This window comes from Ornithorhynchus anatinus, chromosome 4 (assembly GCF_004115215.2).
Source record: "Ornithorhynchus anatinus isolate Pmale09 chromosome 4, mOrnAna1.pri.v4, whole genome shotgun sequence".
NCBI classification, from domain to species: domain Eukaryota; kingdom Metazoa; phylum Chordata; class Mammalia; order Monotremata; family Ornithorhynchidae; genus Ornithorhynchus; species Ornithorhynchus anatinus.
In genome coordinates this window covers 45,803,631-45,822,394 of record NC_041731.1, presented here as the reverse complement: position 1 = coordinate 45,822,394, position 18,764 = coordinate 45,803,631, and the positions used below count along the sequence as shown (strand labels likewise).

General features: G+C 43.6%; 1 protein-coding gene and 1 non-coding gene across 2 annotated transcripts in view; one reads left to right on the top strand and one right to left on the bottom strand.

The window, feature by feature from the left end:
- Positions 1-18,764, top strand: part of NR6A1 (nuclear receptor subfamily 6 group A member 1) — a 201,397-nt gene that overhangs the window by 47,921 nt on the left and 134,712 nt on the right. The window lies entirely within an intron of this gene.
- MIR181B-2 (microRNA mir-181b-2) lies at positions 17,283-17,342 on the bottom strand. Its single transcript, NR_127397.1, has one exon. It is a non-coding gene; the product is annotated as a microRNA mir-181b-2 (primary transcript).

The window sequence follows — 18,764 nt, the reverse complement described above, 5'->3', positions numbered from 1 at the left end:
TGTGCCTCAGTTACCTCATCTGTAAAATGGGGATTAAGACTGTGAGCCTCATGTGGGACAACCTGATTACCCCGTATCTACCCCAGCGCTTAGAACAGTGCTCTGCACATAGTAAGCACTTAACAAATACCAACATTATTATTATTATTGTTAATACTGGTTCTGCCACTTGTCTGCTTTGTGACCTTGGCAAGTCACTTCACTTCTGTGGGCCTCAGTTATGTCATCTATAAAATGGGGATTAAAACTGTGAGCCCCACATGAAACAGGGACTGTGTCCAACCTGATTAGCTTGTATCCACCCCAGTGCTTAGTACAGTGCCTGGTACACAGTAAGCACTTAAATATGGTTAGAATAATATAGGCCATGGTAGTCCAGGGGCATCTTCCAGGAAGCTGGGCTCACACTGCCTTTTCCTCTCCCTGCCATGATGAGGAGACCAGGATGGGCCCCGATGTTGTGGGGGAATGGAATGGAATGTCTGGGGCATCTTTTGAGGGGGTGCAGTGCTAAGTCAATCCTGGATAAGAGGCAGACCATCTGAAAACAGAACTGTCTGTCTTAAAATCATGTGACTGGCTTCCCTAATGCCAATTCTTAAGTTTGATTTTAGGAGTGAGTTCAGAATGGGGTAGAGTAATACCTCCCATGTTCCCCCACTATTCCAAATCATCTATTTGGATGATTAGATTAGATAAGCAGCGTGGCTCAGTGTAAAGAGCCCGGGCTTGGGAGTCAGAGGTCATGGGTTTGAATCCCGGCTCTGCCACTGTCAGCTGTGTGACTGTGGGCAAGTCACTTAACTTCTCTGTGCCTCAGTGACCTCATCTGTAAAATGGGAATTAAGACAGTGAGCCTCACGTGGGACAACCAGATTACCCTGTATCTAACCCAGCGCTTAGAACAGTACTCTGCACATAGTAAGCGCTTAACAAATACTAACATTATTATCTATCCCACTATGAGCATTCTCAACCCTGCCCAGCTGTGTGTTAGCAGTGCCAATATGATTTTACTTTTATGGTGCCATAACCCACCCACATGAGCACCCCCAGATTCTGGTTAGCAGGATGGGCAGCAGGATTCTCAAGGCGGACACTAACTGCTCTAACATTGCTTCAGGGATGGGAAGAGGTGGGTGTGATGGGGGTTTTTCCATGGGAAAGGACTGAGGTTGTCCTCGAGGAGTAAAATGATCCTCTGCCTTCAGAGCTCAAAGGTTGGTGCAAATTATCCCTCTCTCTCCTTGCAGTCAATCAGTTAATTGTATTTATTGAGTGCTTACTGTGTGTAGAGCATTGCACTAAATGCTTGGGAGAGTACAGTCAATAGCATGTCCCAGACAAATAACAATCTACCCTAGACCTTATCCCCTCCCGCTGTTTATCTCCCTTCCTTTTAAGTCCTCAGAGGAGATTGAAACCAGCTGTTTTTGACCAAAAGCCAATATTAAATTACCCCACAGCCTTCTCTTCAGTTTTAATAATCCCAGTGACTTTAAACTTTCCCCATAATATTCCATAAAGTCACTCGATGATTCAAGGATAAGTGACAAGCAGCATGCCCTAGTGGAAAGAGCATGAGCCAGGAGGTCAAAGAACCTGGGTTCTAATCCTGGCTCCGCCACTTGTTTGCTGTGTGACCTAGGACAAGTCACTTATCTTCTCTGTGCCCCAGTTACTTCATTTGTAAAATGGGGATTGAGACTGTGAGTCGCATGCAGGGCATGTATTGCATCCAACCTGATTTTTTTGTCTCTACTTCAGCTGTTAGTATAGTGCCTGGCATATAGTAAGCACTTAACAAATACCATTTTTTTTTTAAAGTAGGTTATATACTTCCCTGCTCTGTAGTAATGCAGATGTATAAAATCATCATTCAACATTTAATTAATAAGCCATTATCCACATTTTTTTACATTACGTTTTTCTTCCACAACCTTTAGTGTTTTATGGAAATGTCATTATATTAATAACAATTGTGGGAAGTAGGTGGAGTTATTCCCATTTAAAAAAGATAAAAAAACTCAGTGAAGCCACTTTAACTTCAAGTGGATTCTGGTAGACTAGATTCTGGTTCTCGTGACTGTAGGCTCGCTCTGGGCAGGGAATGTGTCTGCTACTTCTGTTGTACTCTCCCAAGTGCTTAGTACATGGCTCAGTGCATAGTAAGTGCTCAATAAATATCACTGATGGATCACTTCTTCTAGAGGCACTGGTCTAACCTGCCTGGTTGACCTAGTATAGAATACTCCTCAGAGATGGGAAATGACATGAAACTTTTTGAATTCAAATGCTTTTTTGAGTCTTCCTATGTCTGACCAGATGGGTCACTGCCTACAATTTTTTGTAATTTTCTAAGCGCTCCCAATGGGCCTGGCCCTCTGTGAAGCCCTGGGGTTGAAATAAGATCATCAGGTTGGATACAGTCCATATCCCACATGGGACTCAAATCCTAATCCTCATTTTACAGAAGAGGCAGCTGAGGCACAGAGCAGTGACTTGCACACAGAGCACACAGCTGGCAAGTGGCAGAGCCAGGATTAGGATCCAGGTCCTTCTGACTCTCAAGCCTGTTCTTTATCCACCGGGTCGCACTGATTCTGTTATTTTATGCTGTGTAGTAACCGTAAAATCTCTGGGGTGAGAAAAGAGGAAACAACTCCTCCTCTACTCTGACTTCATGGGCAGTGCTTCAAAGTCCAATGCTATGTCAAAGGTTCAGTCGAAGTTCATTTCTACAAGGAGTTTCCCTATTCCCTTGTCAGTTAAAGTAAGCTATGGACAAGGGCAGTCATAGGTCAATAAAAGTTCAAAACAGCATAACCTTTACTTAGCCACTGTGTTTACTATACAGTTGTAAAACTCAAAGAACAAGGACTGCCTTGATACCAGGGAAGTGAGAAATCTAGTCATTGAGAAGAGGGACTATTCTTGTTTAATACAGGAGAAATAATTGATTTATGTGCTGCCCCCAGTTGTGCTATAAATTGGGGAACATTAAAGGCAACAGGCTTTGCCCAGCTTTATGTTTGGAAAGTAGGAGGCTCCCCAGTAAAGATCATCAGCACCCTCAGCTGAATTATGAATCTTTTAATACTACTCCAGGGTCATAACCATATATTATACAAGAAAACAATTGATGCTCTTCACTTACTGGTGTGAGAAAAGGTCAGAGAGTAAGTAAATAGTTGGACTAGCAACAACTGTTCTTCAGAGTCAAGTAGACTCTTGTCCTTTTTGTTCTCTGTTTAAGCAGAGTCATTTGCAAATTTTTAGGTTTCAATCAAATCCATTTCCCCATTTTCTGTGTGCAATTCTTATAAAAGTTTGCGTGTTGTCTGTTTTGGTTCAATGATACAGTCTTGGATTCTGCTTTCCACAATGGAAAGACATTTTCTTGTCTCAGTTGCATAGTGAGTTGACTTGGGTCCTGTCAGAAGGTAGGTTGTACGCAAGTTGGAAACATATTGATAAATATAGATTTTATTCCAGGGAAGTACAGTTTTGGTGCTCTTTGGGAAATGCTGTTAATAGCAAAAATACTAAGACAATTGTATGTGTATAATAATGTTTGTTATACTTTTTATATGCTTATTGTATGCCTAACACTGCTCTAAGTGCTGGGATAGGTAGAATATAAGCTGATTGAATCCATTTCCTGTCCCACCTGGACCTCATAATCTAAGGTGGGGAGTTAGACAGTATGTATGTTACTAAAAGTCTCTTGAAATATGATTTATAGCAGAAACAGCATTGGTTAGTGGAAAGAACATGAGCCTAGGAGTCAGAGGACCTGGGTTCTAATCCCAGCTCTGCTTCTTGTCTGCTGCTGTGGGAGAGTCTCTCCACTATTTTGGGCCTCAGTTCCCTGGGGATTCAATATTGTTGTCCTTCCTATTTAGACAGTGAGCCCCCTGTGGAACCTGAACATCTTGTATCTACCCAGCACTTAGCACAGTGCTTGACACATAAGTAGCAGTGTGGCTTAGTGGAAAGAGCACAGCTTGGGAGTCAGAGGTCTTGGGTTCTCATCCCACTCCACCACTCGTCTGCTGTGTGACCTTGGGCAAGTCAGTTAACTTCTCTGTGCCTCAGTTCTCTCATCTGTAAAATGGGCTTAAGACTGTGAGCCCCACGTGGGACAACCTTAATACCTTGTATCTACCCCAGTGGTTAGAACAGTGCTTGGCACATAACGCTTAACAAAGAACATTATTATTATTATTATTATGAGTAATAAACAAATATTGTAGTAGTAATATACCTGCACATAATATACCTGCACATCTGGTCACTGGGAAATGATAACTTTTCTTCCATTTTCTCTCACAGATGGTATGTAGATCTCACTTTTCTAGTGAAATAACCCCAATATTTTCACAGCATTTATTTAATGAGAGCAGTTTCCATTTTATTAAGATAGCCTGCATTTTTGAATGATACAAAGAGAAAATCATTCCAGATGTTAGCAGGTGTAAGTTACTTCTACTTGTTCAGATGGTTAGAGCTCAAATGCAGCGGACCATTTCCTTTAAGATTGTTCTTTACCATCTGGCTGACTTTTAGGATAGCTGTTACCTTCCCCGACAGCAGCAGGTAACCTACCAGTGACCATCTGTTGACCCCTTTCTTAACCTTTTCATAGGCTAAAGAAGTTGACCGTATGCCCATTTAAAATACTCTGTTTTTGCATTTCCTTTTTAAGGAAGAGTAGTGCCTCATATAAAATAAGGTAAATAAGCACATTTTTTGATTTTGACATCTCATGTCTGCATGCTGAGAATTTCCCTCATAAAGCATTAAAAAGTGAAACAGACATTTTAACTAGAATTTTGAACAGCAAAATAAATGTATTTTCCAGGGGCCTGTATTTGAAGTTTGTAATAGTAACTGAGACAAGTCTTGCCCAAGTTGTGAGAAGAAAACTCAGAAACACCCAATACTGAATGGCCAAATCACAAAAAAAGGGATCGTTATTAGCCAGAGTTGGGAGCTTAGTGGATACGTATAAAGAAACACCAAATGAAGCTTTTAAGGATCAATGAACCTCATTTAAAACTTGCTATTGGTATTTACAAATTTACAATCAAATAGGATTGTAGTTATTGTTTGGGGGTGGTCAGAAAATGGGTTTGGGGGTCCGTGAAAAGGGAAATGGGAGAGTGGCAGAGAAATAATTAGGAGTTTGTCCTTTTAGAACACTTCATTGAGGAGACTCAAGTGACACCACAGTGCAAATGTAAAACCATTTCTCCTGAACAGTGCTGGACTGTTTCATATAGATTCACATTGTTTGAGGAGCATCCCCTAATTCTGCTATTGTTTTCTCACCAGACACATGCTTTTTCAGCACTGAAGTTTATTGTATGCAGGGAATGGGTCTACCAACTCTGTGCTATTGTTATATTGTACTCTCCCAAGCACTTAGTACAGTCCTCTGCATACATTAAGTGTTCAATAAATTCGATTGATTGGACTGTTGTAAATGTGACTTTTTTAACTGTTTCTATTGGATGACTTTTTAATAGCCAAATAAAGAGAGATTTCCTAAACACACAGCCTGCTTCATTGGAATCTCACAACAGAGAAGCAGCATGGTCTAGTGGATAGAGCATGGATGGACCTGGGAGTCAGAAGGACCTGGGTTCTAGTCCTTGGTCTGCTGCTTGTCTTCTGTAAGACTTTGGGCAGTCACTTAACTTCTCTAGGCCTCAGTTAACTCATTTGTAGCATAGGTATTAAGGCTATGAGTCCCATGTGGGACAGGGTCTGTGTCCAGCCCAATTTGTTTATATCCCCAATGCTTAGTATAGTGTCTGGCACGTAGTAAGCACGTAACAAATACCACGGTTGTAGTTGTTTATTAGAATTACCACACCTCAAAATAAAAATGTAAAACACATAATGTAAATGGAACCACAGAACGCTTACTGTTCGGAGTAATTGTCTCCTCAGGTCTCTTGGAAGTTAAGACCTCAGCAGTCAGGTTTCTCTCTCTTTTAGTCAGGGTGGAGGCTCCAGGCTCGCCCCCACAGGTTGCTAATGGGTCAAACCTGCACTGACCTCTTTTTTTTTTTTAACTTGCAATAGCAATGCCTACTACCTAAGACCCTCTACACATTTAGTACTTCCTCCTGACATCTGTATTTTTTGGGTGGGGGGAGTCTCTGAACCCCTCTGTCTTCACTTATAGTAGCGTGGGCATTAGAAAAAAATTTTAAAACAGCAAAGCAGAACTTCAAACCTGACAGGATAGCACTAGCCTGCTGGGGGACAACAGCAGGACAGCTAGGCCTGACAGAAGCAATCAGGAGGGCTGGCCTTTTCAAACAGAGGCTTTAAGAAGATTGTTATTCTAAGAAGCAGAATGGAAACAAGTGCTGGGAGTTGCAAATAGTCAATGTTGAGAGATGTGCCTTTGCTATCAAAAACAATTGTAAACTGGGAACATATGGCTTTGGCCACAGAATAGTCCAGCAAGGCTTGTCAATCAGTCAATGGTATTTATTGAGTGTGTACTGTGTACAGAACACTGTGCTAAGCACTTGGGAGAGTACAATGCAACAGAGTTAGTAAGCATGGGGTGTCGCCGATGTGATGGAATGAAAAGGTCTCCAGCTGTCATTGGGATGAAAAGGGCTTGGAATGTCTTACTCAATGCCAGGACTGTGGCCATGAAACTAGAAGTTTTTTGGCCTGGGCACATCACCGGATCATATTTTCAGGCAGCATGCCCAATCAGGGAGGCTTCCAGCTCAGTTCCAGGTCTGGAAATCTCCCCGCTCTGGCGTGCTCCCCAAATAGCTGACACGATGGTGCGCCTGAGCTGAAACACCACCAACCAAGACCAGGGGAGGTGTTCTTTGTCCTTTCCAGGTTTTCAATTCCTTGCTGCCAGAGGCTAACCCAGAAAATTGAGAATACTGCATACATTAGGAACATTATGGTTAAGGATCACCTAGATTTCTTGTTTGCACATATTTGACAAATTCTTATGTTCAAATGGCATTATTAAATGTCTTTAAGAGCCTTGTAATTACACACAAAAACGATCTTTCTGGGATTAGGCTCGGACCTGATATCCCATTGTATTTTGGGGGAACTCTGTTTCTGGGTGAAGGTTGAAGGCAGTATTACATCGCTTTGAGGATGCAGGTACATCAGGTCCCTAAAAGGAGGGCCCCCTATCTTCCTTGGAAATCCACCTTGAGTCCTTGTCACCCCCTGCTCAGTGCAGAGAAAGTATTTGTACAGTCTCTGGGCAGTCTCGACTACTGCATTTGATTTTGGAGTGTGGAAATGGTCATTAATGGCATATGGACAGTAAAACCTATGAATACTTGGGGGATTGTTCTATTCTCATTTTCATGAGTTGGTGAGTTCCATCATCAGATCCAACCCATCAGCTCCCTGTTCCCCCTCTTGAGTGAAACAGGCATTTACTGTATTTTCGGCCGGGAGGGAGAGACATTTGCCTGGAGCGGGCCACTGTGCTATGTGGCCTTTTATTCTGATAAGAATTCTTTTGAAGAGAATCCAGATCTTAGCAGGGATCTTGTCTCCTTGACCCTCCACCCCCATTTCCAGAACTGACCAATTTCAGTAGTTGATACTGATGTAGGTAACTGCCAATGAAGCTGATAGTTTAGCAATTGTTTACAATTTGATGAAAAGATAGCTGCAGTCAGAAGCCTTTGGTATGCCCTTGCAATGATTATGGGGCTCTTGGTGTTATCTGGTGCTTTAAAATCTTAGTCTGGAAATTTGGGTGGAGAAGAAGAGGGTAAGAAATTTAGATGCCAGAAAGATTAAAGAAAGAGACTGAAAACTATGGCACTAAAATTTGGGGGGTTGTAGAGGATGCAGTTTTAAATTTGAAAACTACAAAATAATTGCATAGTAGCTGTAGTTAAATAGGCTGCAATTCTGAACTTTAAAAGGGTGGACCACTTGTTTACGTGATCTAAAGGGAAAAAATATGCAGGCATTGAATTGAAGTTTAAAGGCAACTTTAAAGTACATAGTTCTCATTTTTATTAGTTGGGCGTAATTTAAGTCAGAGGAGAGGTAGAGTCAGATTGGGCTGTGAATCCGCGTAACAGAAACGACTTTGCCCATGTTAAAACTCCGAATGCCTTCATGAGGTGAACTCTCAGATCGAGAAAATCAAAGATCACACACAATTTTTAACATCGTGGACGGTAACAGTTTCATTTGGATTTACATTACTGTGAAGTGACTTGGGGCTAATACTTTTTGTTTCAATTTAGCAAGGTAGAGTTGATAGTTACTTGAATCAGGGTCAGATTATCCACTAAGCAAACAGGGCTTTTGTCAAGTCCTATCTCCTGAATCAGCACCCTCCCCCCCACACCTTCCACCCCATTGTGTGAAGTAAATCCCTCTTTCTCCGAGCACGGGTCAAGTTAGCACCCTACCTTTTTACCTTTCTCGAGGTTTAGGTGTGCACGGGGGAGAAGCCTCAAGATCGAAACCGCCGCAGTAGTTATAAGAGCCAGTAGGTGGGGAATTATTGGAAAACCCGGCCTTGACATATTCGTAGTAGTTTGGCGTGGGCCTCTAGGATTCTGCCTTTGGAAGGGATAACTTTGGACACCGAGCTGTATGACTTGGGATGGGATGCTTTTGTGGAGTGAAATTAAAAGGATTCTAATTGAGAATTCAGATTTTCAAAATCCAAGAGACTGTTTTAGTTCTTCATGTGGCCAGTCTCCCTCTAGTGACTCTGCACAGTATGGGAAGCTAAGGGATGCTACAAGGCGGTGCTGACGGTTCCATCCTCAATCCACGAGATGGCAACAAGTCCTCATCTGAGAGCCCCAGAGACAGAACGTGTTTATAATTCTGTACAACCTCCAAGCCATTTCCCCCTTCTCTACAGAGGGCAATTTGATTTGTCCTGTTCTGAGTAGCTTAACTGGATTAGGTTGCAGTAGAGTTTTTAGAAGAGATGGCTGATATATTTAATTCAGCAAAGCTGTGTTTTTTAAATTGGTTTATAAAATCCTAGGTTTGAGGACCTTAAAGGCACACTGCAGTTTGGGACTAAAGTGATTTTCTTTCACAGACCTAAAATCAAACTCTGTCACCATGGGGGATGCTCAACCTTCTTCAGCCTTGGCAGTCATTCTGGCAGAAATCAGAGAGGGAATTTCTCGGCTTTTAGGAAATGACCAGAATCACTCCATGTCAGTTGTCTGGCATTACTGATGCTACTGGCCTGATAATTAGTAATAATCCCTTCATGTATGAAATTTTTTTTTTCTTCCCCACATAGGAGTGGAAGGAATCTATGTTACTGCTGGCAGAATAACAGTTTTGGTAGTAATACTGCTGCCTAGTTCATTTAGTATCTCAGATGCCAAGGAGCCAGGGTTTATCCCCCACTTCCTAACCCTGTTGCTTAATGGGCCTGGACATGTTTGTAACATCTCTGGGCCATACAACTTCCTAATAGCATTTAGGTGCCATGAACACCATAATTTGAGAGCTGTAAATACTATTTCTTTCATCTGAAGACATTGCTTCTGGTTTTTGATTCCTGGCATGCTTTTTTGAGGCTCTCCAGTTTTCTAGGTTTTTATGCATATGAAATTAAGAGACATACGCATATCTATTTCCTAGTTCTTAGGAAGCGGAACAAAACTGAGTATTTTGTTACTGAGTGGGAAGTACTAACCACACAGTGGAGGCATGGATGCTCCTTTGCCTCTGACAGGAATAATGGCCCTGAACTGGGTGTGGTTCCTGGGGGAGGACTCCAGGGCCATGGGGGAATGTGGACAAGTTAAAAGTGAGACAAGAAAATGAAGATAAGTAAAGCCTGCATTTGAATATCAAACATCAAATGCATACCAAATAAAGCCGCAAAACTTGAGTCATCAGAGTAATGATGGCCTTCAGAGAAATTCATAAAGAATGAGCAGAAAGCCTAGCCAAAATGGCATAGATTGGGCTGAGAATAGAGGACTTGATGAATGCAGAAGGAAGGGAAATTTTCAGTGGCTAGGTGGTAACTAATTTTAGCACTCAGACGTCAGGTTGCTCATGCATAAAGCCTGCCTAAAGGGCGTTACAGATGTTGTACTGGAGTGGAAAATAATTTCCCTAAGGATTTTTTTCCAGTTGTATTTTAGTATTAGGTTATCTTTTGGGTAGTTATGGAAAAGGAGATAGTTATAGTGGGGTTGGTGTATATTAACAATCATCATCAGAGTCCATTTTCAAAATTGGACCTTCTTGTTAGCTTTTATATTGCTGTATGTGTTTGTGTGGTTCTGCGAGTATTCCTCTCTCTCCTATTCTCTCTCGCTCTCTGTATGTAGGAGCAGAAAGAGAGAAGATGTTGCCTGGCCTCTACTAGTACCTTCAAATGTACCTTAAATCAGTCAATTAATCAATGGTGTTTAAGTGCTTAATGTGAACCAGAGTGCTGTTTTAAGTGTTTGAGAGAAAACAATACAATAGATCTAGATTTGGTAGACCAGTTTCCTGCCCAGGGTTCACTTCAAACTTGGACTGGTTTGAGATGGAATCAATCAATGATTTTTTTGAGCTCTTACTGTGTGCAGAGCACTGTACTGAATGCTTGGGAGAGTACAGTATAACAGTATAACAGATTTGTTAGACACATTCCCTGCTCACAGTTATACAGTCTAGAGGGGAAGGCAGACATTGATATAAATAAATTACGTATATGTAATGTGCTGTGGCCTGAGGTGGGGGTGAATAAAGGGAGCAAATCAGGGTGATACAGAAGGGAGTGGGAGCAAAGGAAGTGAGGGCTTAGTCAGGGAAGGCCTCTTGGAGAAGATGTGACTTCAAAAAGGCTTTGAAGGTGGGGAGAGTAATTGTCTGTTGGAAATGAAGAGGGAGGGCGTTTCAGGCCAGAGGCAGTGAGAAGGTTGGCATTAGAGGAGTGAAGTGTGCATGTTTGGTAGGAGAGGAGCAAGGTGATTGAGTGCTTAAAGATGGAAGATAACTTCGGTCAAGATGTCAACTATTTATTATTCAGGAGGTTTGGTAATTCTCCTTCATTTAGCCTTGACCCTCTAATCGCCTCTCAGCCCCTCCTTACAACTTCGAAATTCATTTCACTGGGTTAATTTGGGGAATAGTACCTCTCCATTTGGGTCCTGCTTTCTTCATCTCACTTGGGTTTTGTGTTCACCTCTTCTGAAGCAGAATGGAAGAACCCACTCTGGGGCATGCTAATCTTTATATGGTGATGGGAGTGGGTATGTTTGATCATAAGACCAAGGATGAGGCAAGTGATAAGGTTCTGAATAAGCACACGTTCCCCAGATCTGCAAGTAGAGACTTGCTCTATCATCCTGTAAGCCTTTTAAACTACATCTAAAATGTAGCCTTTGGTCCAGGCTACAGCAGGCTCAGATTGACATGGAAAACTTAGATGCTCCAGCCTGGGGGAGAGCTGGCTCAGTGGAAAGAGCCTGGGCTTGGGAGTCAGAGGTCATGGGTTCGAATCCAGATCTGCCACTTGTCAGCTGTGTGACTGAGGGCAAGTCACTTCACTTCTCTGTGCCTCAGTTACCTCATCTGTAAAATGGGGATTAACTGTGAGCCTCATGTGGGACAACCTGATTACCCTGTATCTACCCCAGCACTTAGAACAGTGCTCTGCACATAGTAAGCGCTTAACAAATACCAACATTTTTTTTTCCCTCCCAAAGGGTAGTAGAACTCAAAGTTCTTCTTGAACACAGGCCTCCTGCTCCCCTGACTTGCTTGAAGCCCTTCCTCTGGTGATTCGCCTTTTCTTTTATTTCATCCCCTCCCCAAACCTCTTGGGATCTAGCTGCTGTCATTGCAAAGTCACCCCTCCGCCTCTCCCCTCCCCCCCACCAACCCTCTCCCCTACTTTCCCATCCTTCCCTGCAGTATCCTCAGAGGAGATCTCCTCCCTCCTCGCAAGCGCCACCCCCTCCACCTGCGCCTCGGACCCCATTCCCTCTCACCTTATTAAAACCATCGCCCCTGCCCTCCTACCTTCCTTAACTTCTATTTTTAACCACTCAATCTCCAATGGCTCCTTCCCCGCTGCCTTAAAACATGCCCACGTCTCCCCCATCCTAAAAAAACCCGCTCTTGACCCCACTTCCCCCTCCAATTATCACCCTATCTCCCTACTACCCTTCCTTTCCAAAATCCTAGAACGAGTCGTCTACAATCGATGCTTAGAATTCCTTAACTCCCATTCTCTCCTAGACCCCCTCCAATCTGGCTTCCGTCCCCTCCACTCTACCGAGACTGCTCTCTCTAAGATCACCCATGACCTCCTTCTTGCCAAATCCAATGGCTCCTACTCCATTCTAATCCTCCTTGACCTCTCTGCTGCCTTTGACACTGTCGACCATCCCCTCCTCCTCCATACCTTATCTCACCTTGGCTTCACGGACTCTGTCCTCTCCTGGTTCTCCTCTTACCTCTCTGGCCGGTCATTCTCGGTCTCCTTCACTGGAGCCTCCTCCCCCTCCCATCCTTTAACTGTTGGAGTTCCTCAAGGGTCAGTTCTTGGCCCTCTTCTGTTCTCCATTTACACTCACTCCCTTGGTGAACTCATTCGCTCTCACGGCTTTGACTACCATCTCTACGCAGATGACATGCAGTTCTACATCTCCGCCCCTGTCCTCTCCCCCTCCCTTCGGGCTCGCATCTCCTCCTGCCTCCGGGATGTCTCCACCTGGATGTCTGCCCGCCACCTAAAACTCAACATGAGCAAGACTGAGCTCCTCATCTTCCCTCCCAAACCCGGTCCTCTCCCAGACTTCCCTTATCACTGTGGATGGCACAACCATCCTTCCCGTCTCTCAGGCCCGCAATCTCGGTGTCATCCTTGACTCGTCTCTCTCGTTCACCCCACACATCCTATCCGTTACCGAGACCTGCCGGTTTCACCTTTACAATATCGCCAAGATCCGCCCTTTCCTCTCCACCCAAACGGCTACCTTACTGCTACGGGCTCTCGTTATATCCCGGCTGGATTATTGTGTCTCCCTTCCTCCTCTCTCGCCCCGCTCCAGTCTATTCTTCACTCCGCTGCCCGGCTCATCTTCCTGCAGAAACGATGTGGGCATGTCACTCCCCTTCTTAAACAACTCCAGTGGTTGCCGCCTATCAACCTCCGCTCCAAACAAAAACTCCTCACTCTAGACTTCAAGGCTCTCCATCACCTTGCCCCTTCCTACCTCTCCTCCCTTCTCTCTTTCTACCACCCACCCCGCACGCTCCGCTCCTCTGCCGCCCACCTCCTCACCGTCCCTCGGTCTCACCTATCCCGCCGTCGACCCCTGGGCCACGTCCTCCCGCGGTCCTGGAACGCCCTCCCTCCTCACCTCCGCCAAACTGATTCTCTTTCCCTCTTCAAAACCCTACTTAAAACTCACCTCCTCCAAGAGGCCTACCCAGACTGAGCTCCTCTTCTCCCTCTACTTCCTCTGCCACCCCCCCTTTACCTCTCCGCAGCTAAACCCCCTTTTTCCCCTTTTCCCTCTGCTCCTCCACCTCTCCCTTCCCATCCCCACAGCACTGTACTCGTCCGCTCAACTGTATATATTTTCATTGCCCTATTTATTTTGTTAATAAATTGTACATCGCCTCGATTCTATTTAGTTGCCATTGTTTTTACGAGATGTTCTTCCCCTTGACTCTATTTATTGCCATTGTTCTTGTCTGTCCATCTCCCCCGATTAGACTGTAAGCCCGTCAAATGGCAGGGACTGTCTCTTATCTGTTGCTGACTTGTTCATCCCAAGCGCTTAGTACAGTGCTCTGCACATAGTAAGCGCTCAATAAATACTATTGAATGAATGAATGAATTGCTAGCACTCCTCACTCGAGTGTTGAAGACAGGTCCAGTCCCCCACCCCCATAAGTGGGGACAGCCTCTGCTCTTACTTTATGCTGTAGTAATGGCTTTTAGGCATTTAGGCAGCTCTCTCCCTCGTATTTATCTACTCTTTTCTCCCATCGCACCACAACTTGCACTCTCCAATTCTCTCAAATAAACCTTCTTGCTGTGGGTGGTCTTGTCATGCTTGTCTGTCCTTGCTCTTGCTCATGCCTGGGACTCCTCCGCCATAGTTTACAGACCACAACTCTCCTCATCCTCAGAGCCCTTCTTTATATCCCCCTACTGCCTGTTCAGTACACCAATTAAACACTTAAGTAAACACAACCTTCCACAGTACTTTTGTGCATATCTTTCACACCCAATTAATCACCAGTCTCATGTATATATCCCATTCCCTTCTTCTCTGTCCAAACTGTGAACTTGTGTGGGTAGGGAATGTCAGTGGTTATTGTTTATCGTATTTTCCCAAGTGCTGAGTAGAGTGTTCTGCACACAATAAGCCCTTAATATATACGATTGAATGAATGAATGAATAATTTCCTCTGTCTCTAGATTGTTAGCTCTATGAGGGCAGGGATGTCTACTAAATCACACTGTACTCTCCCAAGCACTTAATACAGTACTCTGCACAGAGTAGGTGCTCAGTAATCACTGTTAATTGATATTGTAGAAGAAACATGAACAGCTTCTGAACATTAAATAAGAACTAAATAAGAATGAGGCACTTTTCTTGGCATTGGTAGTGGGTTTTTTGGTAAGATGGTTTTATGGCTGGGAGTCTTATAACTGGCCTTCTTTGGGCCACCACCACCCAATTACAGCCTTCCTCGGCCAGGAGCTGGAAGTACCATTGTAAAGGAAGCACTTTTTATAACCTTGAGAATCCTGGGGAGAACCCTGGGTGGTTTGTAACTGGGGACTGTTTGCCTGAAGCAGTGGGGAGCCTAATGACTCCCTCCTCAAGTCTATTCATTTAAGTGTCTTAACATTGTTGGCTTGTTGGCTGTGTTGCTTCTCGTTGTTTGCAGTCCATTGTTATCTGTTTACCCCCAACCTAGCTTGTGAGCCAGTGTGGGAGGGGGATCATAATCAGTTAGATTTGTATCTACCCAAGCACTTAGTACATCATTTGGCTCAGAATAAGTGCTTGATACATTTCATAACTAGCTAGCTAGAGGAGAAACATTCATTCCCTCCCTAAAGTGAAGGGAAGATCCTGGGCTGCCGTTGTGCTAGAGCAGGGAAACCCTGATAACTGCTGGGGTCTCATAATTGTGGATTCACATTTTCTAAAGTTGAAGAGTGGTAATATGCAAGAAGATTGGAAAGGAATTTGGCTGTTGAGAGTTAGGTTTTTTTGTTTATTTTAAGAACAGGCTGTATATGCATTTGGCAAATAATAAGATCCACATGGCTCTTCAGATGTACAGTTTTTTTTCCAAAGTATATGTAAGATTATGGGAATAATTTCATTTTAACCAATGTTAATTAACTAAGAGCAAAAGAGATCTTTCACCTTTCATTTCATCACTCTGAAAGAGCTGTGATCAACTATAAAGGTCAGACATGACTGGAATAATGATAGTGAAAATCTGTCTTAAAGAAGCACTTTCTTCCCTCTTCTCTCTGATCTGCCCACAACAGAAGGCAAAATCTTTTTTGACTAGACCAGTGGATTTTGAGCCATTATCGTCATCTTCATTTTTCCCAGTTAACGCATAATCCTCAGAAGGTGAATTTTAGGTTTGGGGAGGTGGCAGAAAATTAGAAACTGATTTATTTTCTTGCCTGTCATGCTACTAGAGTCACTTGGCAAGTTCTGAGGCAGGGAAGATAAAGGGAAAAAGGGAATTAGTGACCAAAAGGCAGGAATAGGAGTCCCCTTATTTCAGCCACATCTAATGTGTAAATGACTTAAATAACCAGAAGAGATATCTTGTTGAAATAGGGAATATAAACATCTGGGAGAGGGGTTTCTTGGCAGAAAGGGACAACGTGAGACATGGGATGTCGTGGCGGTGGATTAACTGCTTGGCCTAGTGGAACTGTCTTTTGCCTCAGGTCTCAGTCTGCACCGCAACATGAATTTCCAACTTCAATATCTTTACATTTCTGCTTTTCCCTATTTTAGAGTTTTTCTGCCTTATGCCATGATGTGTGTATTTGTTCTCCCTCCCCTTTCCTTTCCCCAGAATTTCAGTGTCAAAAATTATTCATGGTGGTTCTTATTTTTCCATTACCATGAAAGATTTAATGGGAATATCACAGTCATAGATAATTCTGATGGCAAAGATTACATTTTAATTTTTGTTAAGGAAAGATGGTTTTATTTACCATTGCTGCCTTGTGCTCTTTTCTTGTGAGGAATGAAATCTCTACAGATGAAAGTGGGTTGGATACTACTGGAAGTAGAGCTTCAAAATGCAGAGCTGTTTAGTTTTAGAAAATCAATTAGTGATGTTTACTGAGCACTTATTGTGTGCTGAGCACTGTACTAAGCACTTGGGAGAGTAGAGTCAGTAAACATATTTCCTGCCCACAAGGAGCTTACAGACCAGAGGGGGATACAGGCATTAAAATAAAAACTCAAATGAAAGTAGAGTCAGATGACTTTGGCCAATTTTTTGTACCATCAATTAAGGAGTCCCACTTTTCTTGATGGGAACAGAGTATTCCATCTGGGGATTTTCAGGAGTAGGACCAATAGTTTAAGCAGATGCCCTGACAGTAAGAGGAAGAGAGAGGAGGCCAATACAGACACCATACAGGACTGTGAGCTGAGCAGAAGCAGGAGGAGGAGGAGGGCAGAATTAGCAATAAGTGACTGCAGCAGCCACCCGCATGGAGTGCAGCTATTGCGGCTGCCTGGCGTGGAACCAGTTCGCAGCCCCTCTCTGGGACTGGAAGAAAAGGGAAACAGCAGCAGGAACTCCAGGGAATCAATAGACATGACTGCTGCTGTTTTCACCTACACCTATAACTTACCCATTTTACCTACTTTGTTCCACCAGAGTTGCTGGCATTCTGGAGTGGTTGCTGCTATGAATCGATCAATGGCATTTGTTCATAATATTATAAAAATAATGATGGTATTCGTTGAGCACTGTACTAAGTGCTTGCAGAGTTACTAAAGATGTTCCCCACCCACAAGGAGCTTACAGTCTAAAGGTCCTGCTTTGACTTCGCTAGTCCCGCCTGCTTGATGGCCGGAGACAAGATCAAGGGATATAATGTCTGACAGTCCCACTGAAGGCAGAATATCTGGTCATATTACCAGACACCCAGCCCAGAACGCTGAACGTTAAGCACAGGAACTCAGTCCCATTTGCTCAGTTCCAAAATGTTTCCATATAAAGGCCGTTTCCCTCAGATATCTGGTCCGCAGTTTGCATTCATTGATCAGTGAGTTGATTCAGACAAAAACCCACCGACAGCAATGAATGTTGATTGCAGCCATTAATATACTCCGGAGGTGTGCAACAGATATTTTTCTCAGTTGGAGTCCGGTTTTTTGTGGGGCTTTGTTCTGGATAAATATCAGATAATGTCTGATTTCCAGCCAGTAGTAGGTTGCTGCCCTCAGACTTGTAAGTATGGTCGATAGTCACTTGATGAAAAGTATTCAGGTGACGTAGCTGCAGATGTGTGCTGTCTGTCAAAGAACATACTCAGAGTAAAGGGAGGGCTGATTAAGGAATTGCTCCTAACGGCCCATGTTACATGAGCTCCAGTAGGGCCATGTCTGTGTGGTATGTTTTTGCATTCCACTCATGCTGAGGAGAGATTGAGCTTTTCCTGCTGCTGAAAATCCTGGGCTTCTAATTATTACTAAAAAGAAAGACGTACAAACCTTTCCCCTTAAATCTGCTCAGTATGTTTCAGCTTCCAACCTTAGGCGAATGACTGATTTGTGGCTGTTTGTTGCATATAGGCTCATTAACTTGGGCTATTATATCATCTGGTTCTCTGAATGAGGCCAAGCAGGGGCTTTTTTGGGGGTTTTGTTTTGTTTTTTTGTTTTTTAACCTCCCGTCCCCATAGCTCTCATGTGACCTGTGTTGAATGAGAGCACCAGCTGCTGTTTCTGTTGTTTCAGGTCTGTTTGTCTTGCTAGACAGACCCTAAAGCAGCCATAGACGAGACTCCTCCCACAAGCTTGATAACATTCTTTTTGTTATTTTCTAGGCATTCCCAGGGCTGGACTAGCCCACCAAGATTCTGGGAAAATCCCAATTGGCTGAGGCCTTGTGAGGGAGAGCCTGGGTTCCTCTGGATGACATCTGGTTCGGAGCAGCTTTCTTACTTGCGCAGGGCAAGCCTGAAACTGCTTGGAACTAGTTAGTCGTGGATGGAAGTAGAGGAGCTTTTGCTCCTCCTCAAACCCTTCCCTCCAACCTACTCTGAAGTGATTATGGTTGAGATTTCTTGATAAGGATTTTGGAGCCATTGGGGGCCAGAGCAATCCCCCAAAACTTTTCCCCCTATAAGAGGGACAAAAACCTTTAAAATTCCTCTCTCAGAAGTGGAAGTTAAAGTTTGTCATTACTCCCTCTGTGTCCTCTCTGACCTTTTTGGAAAGTATTTGGAGGCATAACGATCAGCCAACTGGGAGCGTAAAGCCTTCCATTCCTGACCCTGAGCTGGCCTTTTGTTGAAATTTTCTTTATTGTGGAAAAAGGGTATAAAACTTAAGACCCGCAGAATGTTTTAAGAAGGATCCCATATTTTAAATTCCCTGGGAAGCCTTTGAGGGATGGAAAATGTTGCCAGGTACCTGGGGATCCTAAAGTCATTTCTAAATCGAGACCTGTTAACAGAGACCACATGTGAAACCCAAAGGCTCCGACTTTTCATTTAACAATGTGTC